The sequence below is a fragment of the Acinonyx jubatus genome, chromosome E4 (assembly GCF_027475565.1).
Source record: "Acinonyx jubatus isolate Ajub_Pintada_27869175 chromosome E4, VMU_Ajub_asm_v1.0, whole genome shotgun sequence".
Taxonomy (NCBI): domain Eukaryota; kingdom Metazoa; phylum Chordata; class Mammalia; order Carnivora; family Felidae; genus Acinonyx; species Acinonyx jubatus.
The window spans coordinates 56,543,879-56,553,519 of NC_069395.1; the positions used below are offsets into that span (position 1 = coordinate 56,543,879).

A 9,641-nucleotide genomic window follows, 5' to 3' on the forward strand; every position below is an offset into this window, starting at 1 on the left:
TGTTCCCGCTTCCCTTCTCCTCAGCGCACACCTAGCTGCCTGCCATACGGGGCAATAAACATTAGGAAATGCTTCCAAGGTCGCTCGCACCTCTACTCAGGGCCTATTTCCCTGCGTTTCCACCCACCTTACCTACTTCCCTGAGGGGGCGAGGGGAGAGCCTCCCTTTTTTAGTCGAGGCCAAAACTTGCACTTCGGTTCTAGATCCCAGCAGCCTCCCCCCCCGCCCCCCAACAACCTCAGGGACCTGTTTCAAAAACCCCTGGATAGTTAGTGGTAGTTATAGGACTATTTTGCCTCAACTGATTGAACGATACATTTTATTTCATTTTTAATGTTTTTAATGTTTCTTGTTGAAAGGGAGACGCACGTCGCGAGTGGAGGAGGTGGGAGGGGGAGATACGGAATCCGAAGCAGGCTCCAGGCCCTGAGCTGTCACCACAGAGCCCGATGCGAGGCTCGAACCCACTAACGGGGAGACCGTGACCTGAGCCAAAGTCGGAGTCTTAGAGCCACCCAGGGCCCCTGAACCATATATTTTAAATGGATGGGGGTTTTTCGGATAAAAATTATGTATGACAATTTAAACAAACAAACAAAAAAAAACCTGACTCTTTTCTGTCCTTTTCTTCTCTGCTTATAAATACACTTCAGCTTCTGACAAAATAAACAAAAGCTGAATTCGAAATGTCCTTTGCCTTTGTTGGCTGCCTAAGTGTTTAAAGAGCTCCAACTGTGTGCCAGTGTCTCTCTTAAGTACTTGGAAGCTGACCCACTATGGTACTTAGCAAATAATACATCTCATCCTCTTGGATCAGTGTTGTGCCTGGCACTGTGCAAAGCCTTTAACGTGTCTAACCTTATTTAGTCCTCTCAACTACCCTAAGAGGTAAATACTACGATTTACATTTTACGTAAGAAAAACTGAGCCTTTAGAAGGGGTTGGTAACTGGCCCAAGTTCTCCCAGCAGCGCGGTGGGGACCGGACCCCCAACCCGTGTCCCTCCGATGCGCCTCACCACTAAGTCCTGCCTATATTAAGCTGCGGGATGAGGTTTTAGGTTAGGTGGGAGCAGAGAGGTAAGAGATCTGAACAGTTGGTTGCTCACAAGTTTCAAGGACTTCTCTCTCTCCTGTGTGAATTCCCTGTCTTCATTGCTGGGGGCACATCTAAAGGCTACCAACCAAACTATCCTTGCCAGAATAAGGAACTGAGGCACAGGGGTTTCTGGGAACCATCGGACACAGGATCCCGAACCCGCACGTCCTCTCATATATTTTTGCTTTTCCTTAAAGGGTATTCATGCACTACTACCGTCATAGGCCTTTTCTCACCCTGTGATTCTGTGTTGTTTTTTTTTTTTTCCATTTTTTTTAAACATGTATTTATTATTGAGAGATGACAGAGCACGAGCAGGGGAGCGGCAGAGAGAGAGGGAGACACAGAATCCGAAGCAGGCTCCAGGCTCCGAGCTGTCAGCACAGAGCCCGACACGGGGCTCAAACCCACAAACTGCGAGATCACGACCTGAGCCGAAGTCGGACGCTTTACCAACTGAGCCACCCAAGCACCCCGTCACCCTGTGATTCTTAACACACTCTAAAGTTGATGTCATCAGAAGATCTTTACATCAAAATAGAAGAACTGAATCTCACTGGCCGGGGTCAGTGTGCAGATCACAGAGATTGGGTCTGCCTTTCCCATGTATGTCCAGCCTGTGGTCCATCCACAGCTTTCTCCCTTCTGTACCCAGCTCACCAGGATTATTCAAGCCATGGCGGATGGTCAGCCAAGCCTGCAGCAAGCGGTGGAGACGGTGGATGAGCAGATAGCAAAAGAAAGCCTCTTCGATCCACATGTCAATTTTTGTCACATGTGGAGACTGGGACTCGAAAGTCCCAGGCCAGGGCCATACTTGGGTTTGCCAGTGGCAAATTACTTCAAGCAGTGGATTAATTTGAAAAAGGCTTACAGCTTCACCATGGGCTGCTGGCCCAGGAATGGATTTCTAGACAGGAACCAGGATCCCAGCCTGCAACACATAGGCGGGTCCCACCGCAGCATGATGACTACAACATTGCCAACATCATAAAGACACTTGCATATCAAGGCCTCGTCTTCAAGCAGACGTTGAAGCCATTCTGACTGGCCCAGGACGGGATGGGGCAGGACAGGGTAGCTGCTTGGCTCAGCCTAGAACCCTCCTTTTCCTCACCAGAGAGGAAAAGGGGGAGTGGCATGGCTCTGCCTCCAGTGTCCCCCAGTCCACCCTGTGGACCTGTGTCCTGGGTAAGAACTTGGCCACTTGGCCCCTCGGGAGCAGACACTTTGTGTCCCCCACGCCAACCCCTCAACCTCAGCCCGGTATCAGCCCCTCCCATTGTGGGCCTTGTCCAAGACAACCCATGAACTCACAGCCTCCTCCCGGGTATGTAGGCTTTGCTGGGGCCACCAGGCCCCCCTGTGCTCCCTCCCATCCATAGTGCATGGTGTGTGGTGCCCCCAGGGCTCCAGGAGAGATCAGGCCCAACCTTGTGTCTACCCCCGTCCCCGCCGTGAACATGCCACTGGATAAAGTCAGGGAACAAGAAAAAAAAAAATGGAAGAACTGGGCTAGAACCAAGAAGACTTCACTACAACTAAGTATGATGTCATAATACTCATAAATAAGCAGTAAAAAAAAAAAAGGATTAATGAAGGTTGGAAGTGTAACTCATGACGTGTGGGAAACATGTCTGCCAAGAAACAGTTATTGTATCACACCCCTGTTCAAAATGCCAGAATAGACATAGAGGATACAAAAATAAAGATCACACTCCATTTCTGCGCACATAAAGCCCACAGTTAGCGGGGGAGAAGTCATGTGTAAAACCCTCAGAAATCATTTACCAGGCGGGATGTGACAAGGACTTGGCACGAGTCAATGTGGCTTGAGTAGCCACGGCTCCCAGCACCTGAATACCTCACCAAAATCTGAAAATTTCCCCTTTCTTAGGATGTATTCCAGGCAGGAACCCTCACCCTCAGGATGGGGGAGAGGAAAATTGAACGGCTCATGGGAGTCTGGGCTACGGGAGCCTGGACAGAAGGTCCCGAATCAGTATTCAGGTTAAGAGTTGAGAAGGGCATTTCCTTCGTAATCTCTTCTCTGTGGGTGGACTTCAAAACATCAAATGTTTTGAACCTTTATTTTTCGATTGGAGAGCATTTGAAAATACCTCACTAAAATCACGTGGAGAATTCATAAGCAAATGAGCGGAGAGGAAATGAGCGTGTGGTTGTATGTTTGCATGTGTTGATGCGTGGTTGAGAAAAAGGGAGGAGAGTGACACATCAGAAACATTTGAATAGTTGTGGCCTGACTCTGTGGCCGTGAGAATCTCATAAAGCACTTCATCTATTCCTTGGGTTAATTATGTGCCACAAATGAATATTAGATGAGAGCAATGAGCACGCCCTTATTTCAACTCATTTAGGATTTCCTAACTTATGACTCATTGGCCTTGTGATTATGAGTGCTGTTTTTGGAGGTGGCCATAAGAAGTTCCACATGTTTCTAAAACAGGACTTCAAACATTTTTCTAACAAGTGACATGCATTCTTTAAAGACGATAAGGTATAGACAGCTCCCGACTTCTGATGGTTGGACTTAAAACAGTTTTGTGGCTTCATGATGGTGCAAAAGCGACACACATTCAGTAGAAAGTGTACTTTGAAGTTTGAATTTGGAGCTTCTCCCCAGCTAGCCATATGTGGGATGATCCTCCTTCATGACACTGGTCACAGGAAACGAGGTATGGCTCCCACTCAGCCTCGTGATCATGAGGGTAAGCTATCGACACACAACCACTCGCTACCCACATGGCCATTCTTATTGTCATCTCCAGTACAGTGTTCAATAGATTACATGAGATACTCAACACTTTATTATACAACAGGCTTTGTGTTAGATGATTTTGCCCAGGTGTAGGCTAATGTAAGGGTTCTGAGCATGCTTAAGAGAGGCGAGGCTAAGCTATGATGGTTGGTAGGTGTATTAAATATTTTCAACTGACGATAGGTTTATCGGGACGTACGTAAAGGAAGATCTGTGTATTCAAAAATATATTATTTCACCACTTGGCTTGGCTAAATAATCTAGTCTGTTCTGGCCTCCGATGAAATTCATTCTGTGTGACATGAGGAGGTTCAATAGCTGAGTCACAGACAGCACATCCAGGGCTGCTCCCTCCCAATGGCTCAGTGACTGTCTGCTCCCAGTGTGCCTCTGGCAAACTCCGGAGCCTCCGGGAACCTTCCAAAGGGCACACCCTGAACCCTGGGCTGTGTGAATTCTACTTCTAGTGTGGTAGCTCAGAGGCGAACTGGACTAAGGTTGTAGGGTGGGAGAGAGATGATTTCTGAGCAGCCTCTTGAGAAATTGGCAAGCAACTCACAGCTGAACAGAGCGAGTCTACGGGCGAGGAGTGAAGAATGGAGGGGTTAGCCAAAGTCAGAAATAACAAGTTCCAGCTTTATTCAGGAAGCACACCAAATTCTTTTTTTTTTTTTTTTAATATTTACTTTTGAGAGCGAAGACAGAGTGAGCAGGCAAGGGGTCGAGAGAGGGAGACACAGAATCCGAAGCAGGCTTCAGGCTCTGTGCTGACAGTTCAGAGCCTGACGTGGGGCTCGAACTCATGAACCGTGAGATTATGACCTATGCTGAAGGTCAGATGCTTAACCGACAGAGTCACCCAGGAGCCCCAACCCCTTTTGTCATTTAATTGGACAATAGTTGTCATTTACTACATGTTCATAGATAGTGAGGTCTATCTCTGGATTCTCTAGTCTGTTTTGCTCATGTAGTTGGCTATTCCAATAATATTACCGAATCTTCTTTATTCTAGCACCTTTAAAGTGTGTTCTGATATCTAGTGATGTAAGAATACCCTTGCTAGTCTTTCTTTGCAAAATTTTATTGGTCATTCTTGTACATTTGGGTTTCCTATATCAGCTTCAAGATAGTTTTGGAATCTTAATTGGATATTGTTTGAACTCCAGTTGGAAATGCATTAAAGTTATAAATTAATTTTGAGGAAAGGGATATTTTTATGATGTTTTCCTATCTAAGGACATAGTATGTCTGATCATGTGTTCAGACCTTGTTTTATGTTCTTCAATAAGATTTTATTATTTGGCAAAAGATAACTGTAGACAAGTCAATAAAATGTATATTTTTAGAAATAACATTTTCAATGAAAGGACAAATAAAGGGTTTATAAAATATAAAAGGCTCTTATTAATTAATAAAAGAGGAATAAACAACCAACAGAAATATGAGCAAATGGGGCACCTGGGTGGCTCAGTCAGTTGGGGGGCCAACTTCGGCTCAGGTCATGATCTCACAGTTTGTGAGTTGGAGCCCCGCGTTGGGCTCTGTGCTGACAGCTCAGAGCCTGGAGCCTGCTTTGGATTCTGTCTCTCTCTCTCTCTCTCTCTCTGCCCTTCCCCCACTTGTGTGCACACGCTCTCTCTCAAAAGTAAATAAACATTAAAAAAATTTTTTAGACAGTCTCTTTAACAAATGGTGCTGGGAGAACTGGACAGCAACATGCAGAAGGTTGAAACTAGACGACTTTCTCACACTATTCACAAAAATAAACTCAAAATGGATAAAGGACCTGAATGTGAGACAGGAAACCATCAAAACCCTAGAGGAGAAAGCAGGAAAAGACCTCTCTGACCTCAGCCGTAGCAATCTCTTACTCGACACATCCCCAAAGGCAAGGGAATTAAAAGCAAAAATGAACTACTGGGACCTTATGAAGATAAAAAGCTTCTGCACAGCAAAGGAAACAACCAACAAAACTAAAAGGCAACCAACGGAATGGGAAAAGATATTTGCAAATGACATATCAGACAAAGGGCTAGTATCCAAAATCTATAAAGAGCTCACCAAACTCCACACCTGAAAAACAAATAACCCAGTGAAGAAATGGGCAGAAAACATGAATAGACACTTCTCTAAAGAAGACATCCGGATGGCCAACAGGCACATGAAAAGATGCTCCACGTCGCTCCTCATCAGGGAAATACAAATCAAAACCACACTCAGATATCACCTCAAGCCAGTCAGAGTGGCCAAAATGAACAAATCAGGAGACTATAGATGCTGGAGAGGATGTGGAGAAACGGGAACCCTCTTGCACTGTTGGTGGGAATGCAAATCGGTGCAGCCCCTCTGGAAAACAGCGTGGAGGTTCCTCAGAAAATTAAAAATAGACCCACCCTATGACCCAGCAATAGCACTGCTAGGAATTGACCCAAGGGATACAGGAGTACTGATGCATAGGGGCACTTGTACCCCAATGTTTATAGCAACACTCTCAACAATAGCCAAATTATGGAAAGAGCCTAAATGTCCATCAACTGATGAATGGATAAAGAAATTGTGGTTTATATACACAATGGAGTACTACAGGGCAATGAGAAAGAACGAAATATGGCCCTTTGTAGCAACGTGGATGGAACTGGAGAGTGTGATGCTAAGTGACATAAGCCATACAGAGAAAGACAGATACCATATGGTTTCACTCTTATGTGGATCCTGAGAAACTGAACAGAAACCCATGGGGGAGGGGAAGGAAAAAAAAAAAAGAGGTTAGAGTGGGAGAGAGCCAAAGCATAAGAGACTCTTAAGAACTGAGAACAAACTGAGGGTTGATGGGGGGTGGGAGGGAGGGGAGGGTGGGTGATGGGTATTGAGGAGGGCACCTTTTGGGATGAGCACTGGGTGTTGTATGGAAACCAATTTGACAATAAATTTCATATATTGAAAAAAAATTTTTTTTAAAGAAAGTGAGCAAAGATCAAGAATAGGTAATTTACAGAAAAGTAAATCCAAATAGCTTAAAAATATATGGAAAGATGTTCAAACTCACCCATAAAGATTTTCAAACTGAAGATAAAAGGAAGTATCTCTTTATACCAGGGTTTCTTACCTGTGGCACTGTTGGCATTCTAGGCTGGATGACCATTTGTTGTGGGGGTTGCTTTGAGTATTAGAAGATGTTTAGCAGAATCCCTGGCTCTGCCCACTAGAAGCTAGCACACCTAGTCCCCCACCTCCCCCCGACACCATGATTAACAGGACAATCAAAAATATCTCCAGACTTTGCCAAATATCCCCTGAAAGAGACAAAATCATTACCTTATTTTCCAACTATCAGACTAGAAAAAAAAATTTTTTTAACTTGACTACATCTATTGTTGGCAACGATGCGGTGCAAAAGGAAGACGCTCACATGTCGCTGGTTTATGCAAAACAACTGAACAATGCCTATTAAAATAAAAATGCATATACTCTTTGACCCAGCTCTCCCACTCCTGGAAATAAATCCCGGAAAAATGAAACACACAACACATAGACATATATTGTACATGGATGTTAATTACAGCATTGTTAACAATGAACAAAAAACTAGAAACAGAGTCAGTAGTCACAAATAGGGAATGGTTGAATAAATTATAGTGCACCCACACAATGGGGCATTAGAAAGAATTAGAGCTTAACCTTACCACAGTGGAGTGTTTTCTACAAATTATTCCTGAGAAAAGCAAGATTCAAAAGCATGGAGTATAATTCTTTTTGAAAAATGCATGTCCTCACGTGCTTTTACATATTAACAGAGAAAAAAATGTCCCTCACCGGTTTATTTACACCTACAGCATAGGCAAAAAGATTTGTAGATCATATACCTGACAAGAGCCTAATATACAGAATATATAAAGAGTTCTTACAACCCAACAACAAAAAGACAAACTATCCAATCAAAAGTGGGCAAAAGACCTGAAGGGCTTGAATGGACATTTCTCCAAAACAGGTATATATAAATGGCTAACAAATGCGTGAAAAGCTGCTCGTGTTGAGCATTAGTCATCAGGAAAACGCAAACGAAAACCATATGGGGCTACCACTCCACACCCCTTAGGTGAGGTATTTCCAAAAAAAAAAAAAAAAAGAAAACAAGTGTTGGCAAGGATGTTGAGAAAGCGGTGCCGCTGTGTGGAAAACAGGTACCACGTCGACGAACCTTCAAAATATTACGCTAAATGAAAGAAGCCAGATACAAAAGGTCGCATATTGTAGGATTCTTTTTGTATGAAACATCCAGAATAGGTAATTCTATAGAAACAGAAAACACATAAGTGTTTGCCAGGGGAGGGGGAAGGGAAGGGGGAGCAATCGCTTAATGGCTACAAGTTTCATTCTGGAGTGGGGAAATGTCTTACAACTCGGTGCGATGATGGTTACACAACACTGTGAATGTACTAATGCCACTGAGCTGTTCACACAAATATGGTTAATGGACAATCTTATGTGACTGGTACCTCAATTTCAAAATATATTGTTTTCCTCTGCATTCGTTTCCTCTTGTGGCTTAACAAATTACCACAAACCTTACAGTTTAATGTAATAAGATGTCATAAAAATGTAATAATATTACATTTTTGTTTTTAATTTAGTACTCTTTTTTCAATGACAATAACAATTCAGCTCGTGGTTCTAAAGATCAGAAGTCCAGGTGGGCTTGGGTGCGTTCCCAAGTTTCACTTAGGGTTTCACAGAGAGAAATTAAGGTGTTGGACAGAATGGACTCTTACCTGGACGCTCCAAGGAAGAATCTACTTCCAAGCTCTTTTAGATTGTTAGAATTCAGTTACTTGTGGTTGACGGACTGAAATCCTCAATTCTTGCTGGCTGTCAACCAAGAGTCGGTCTCAGCTGCTACAAGGAGCCCACATGCTTGGCACGGAGCCCCCTCCAGCAGTAGAACATCGAATCTTTCTCACTCTTCAAATAGCTCTTTCTCTTCCGCTACCAGCAGGAAAAAAATTCTCCGCTTTTAAAGGGCTCTTGAGATTACATTGGGCCCACCTGGATCATCTCATGTTGCTGTATAATGTATCACAGGTGCATTATCTTATCAGATTCACGGGTTCCACCCCACATTCAAAGGCGTGGGGATTATACAAAGGCAAGGGCCAATCGGGGTCATTCTTAGAATTCAGCCTAGTGGGACCTCTTAGAGAAAAACATTTCTCCAAGAGAAATACATTTCTCCAAGAGAAATATTCCTCTCAGAGAAGACATTTTCTACCCAATTCCAGAACAATTATTATCTGTTCATGCCCAACATTGCAAAGAGGATTTGAGGTGCCTAAGTGATTTATGCCAAGGAAATTTTTCAGAAACAGTGATTTACAGATTAACACAGTTCAGGTGTCTAAGCCTTGGAAGGGACAGAAAGCTGTTCTGAACAGGTAGACTTCTCTGAGGCCTTTACTGCTTTTCTTTCTCTTTCCTTTTCTTCTGCTACAGCACTGAATGTACAAAGCAATTGCCAAGAGGACAGAGGTGTTCTCTCTGGAGTCATGATGAGAGGTAAATACTATGGCTGGAGTCTAGGGGACTCGATAATCGTGTTACAGAGAATCAGAGGTTCTCACTTATTGGTCTCAAGATTCCTGTTATCGAGGACCCTAAACTAAAGACTTTTTGTTTTTGTGGCTTATTCCTATTGCTAGTTTCCAGATCAGAAATTAAATCTGGAAAGTTTAATAAACACAAAACGGTACAAGCACACATGCTCTTAGC

The 9,641-nt window shown here is 43.7% G+C and overlaps 1 pseudogene; it reads left to right on the top strand.

Moving 5' to 3' along the window:
* The first annotated feature begins 621 nt into the window (after positions 1–621).
* On the top strand, positions 622–5,455 carry LOC128313128 (ERI1 exoribonuclease 3-like; annotated as a pseudogene).
* Positions 5,456–9,641: the final 4,186 nt, after the last annotated feature.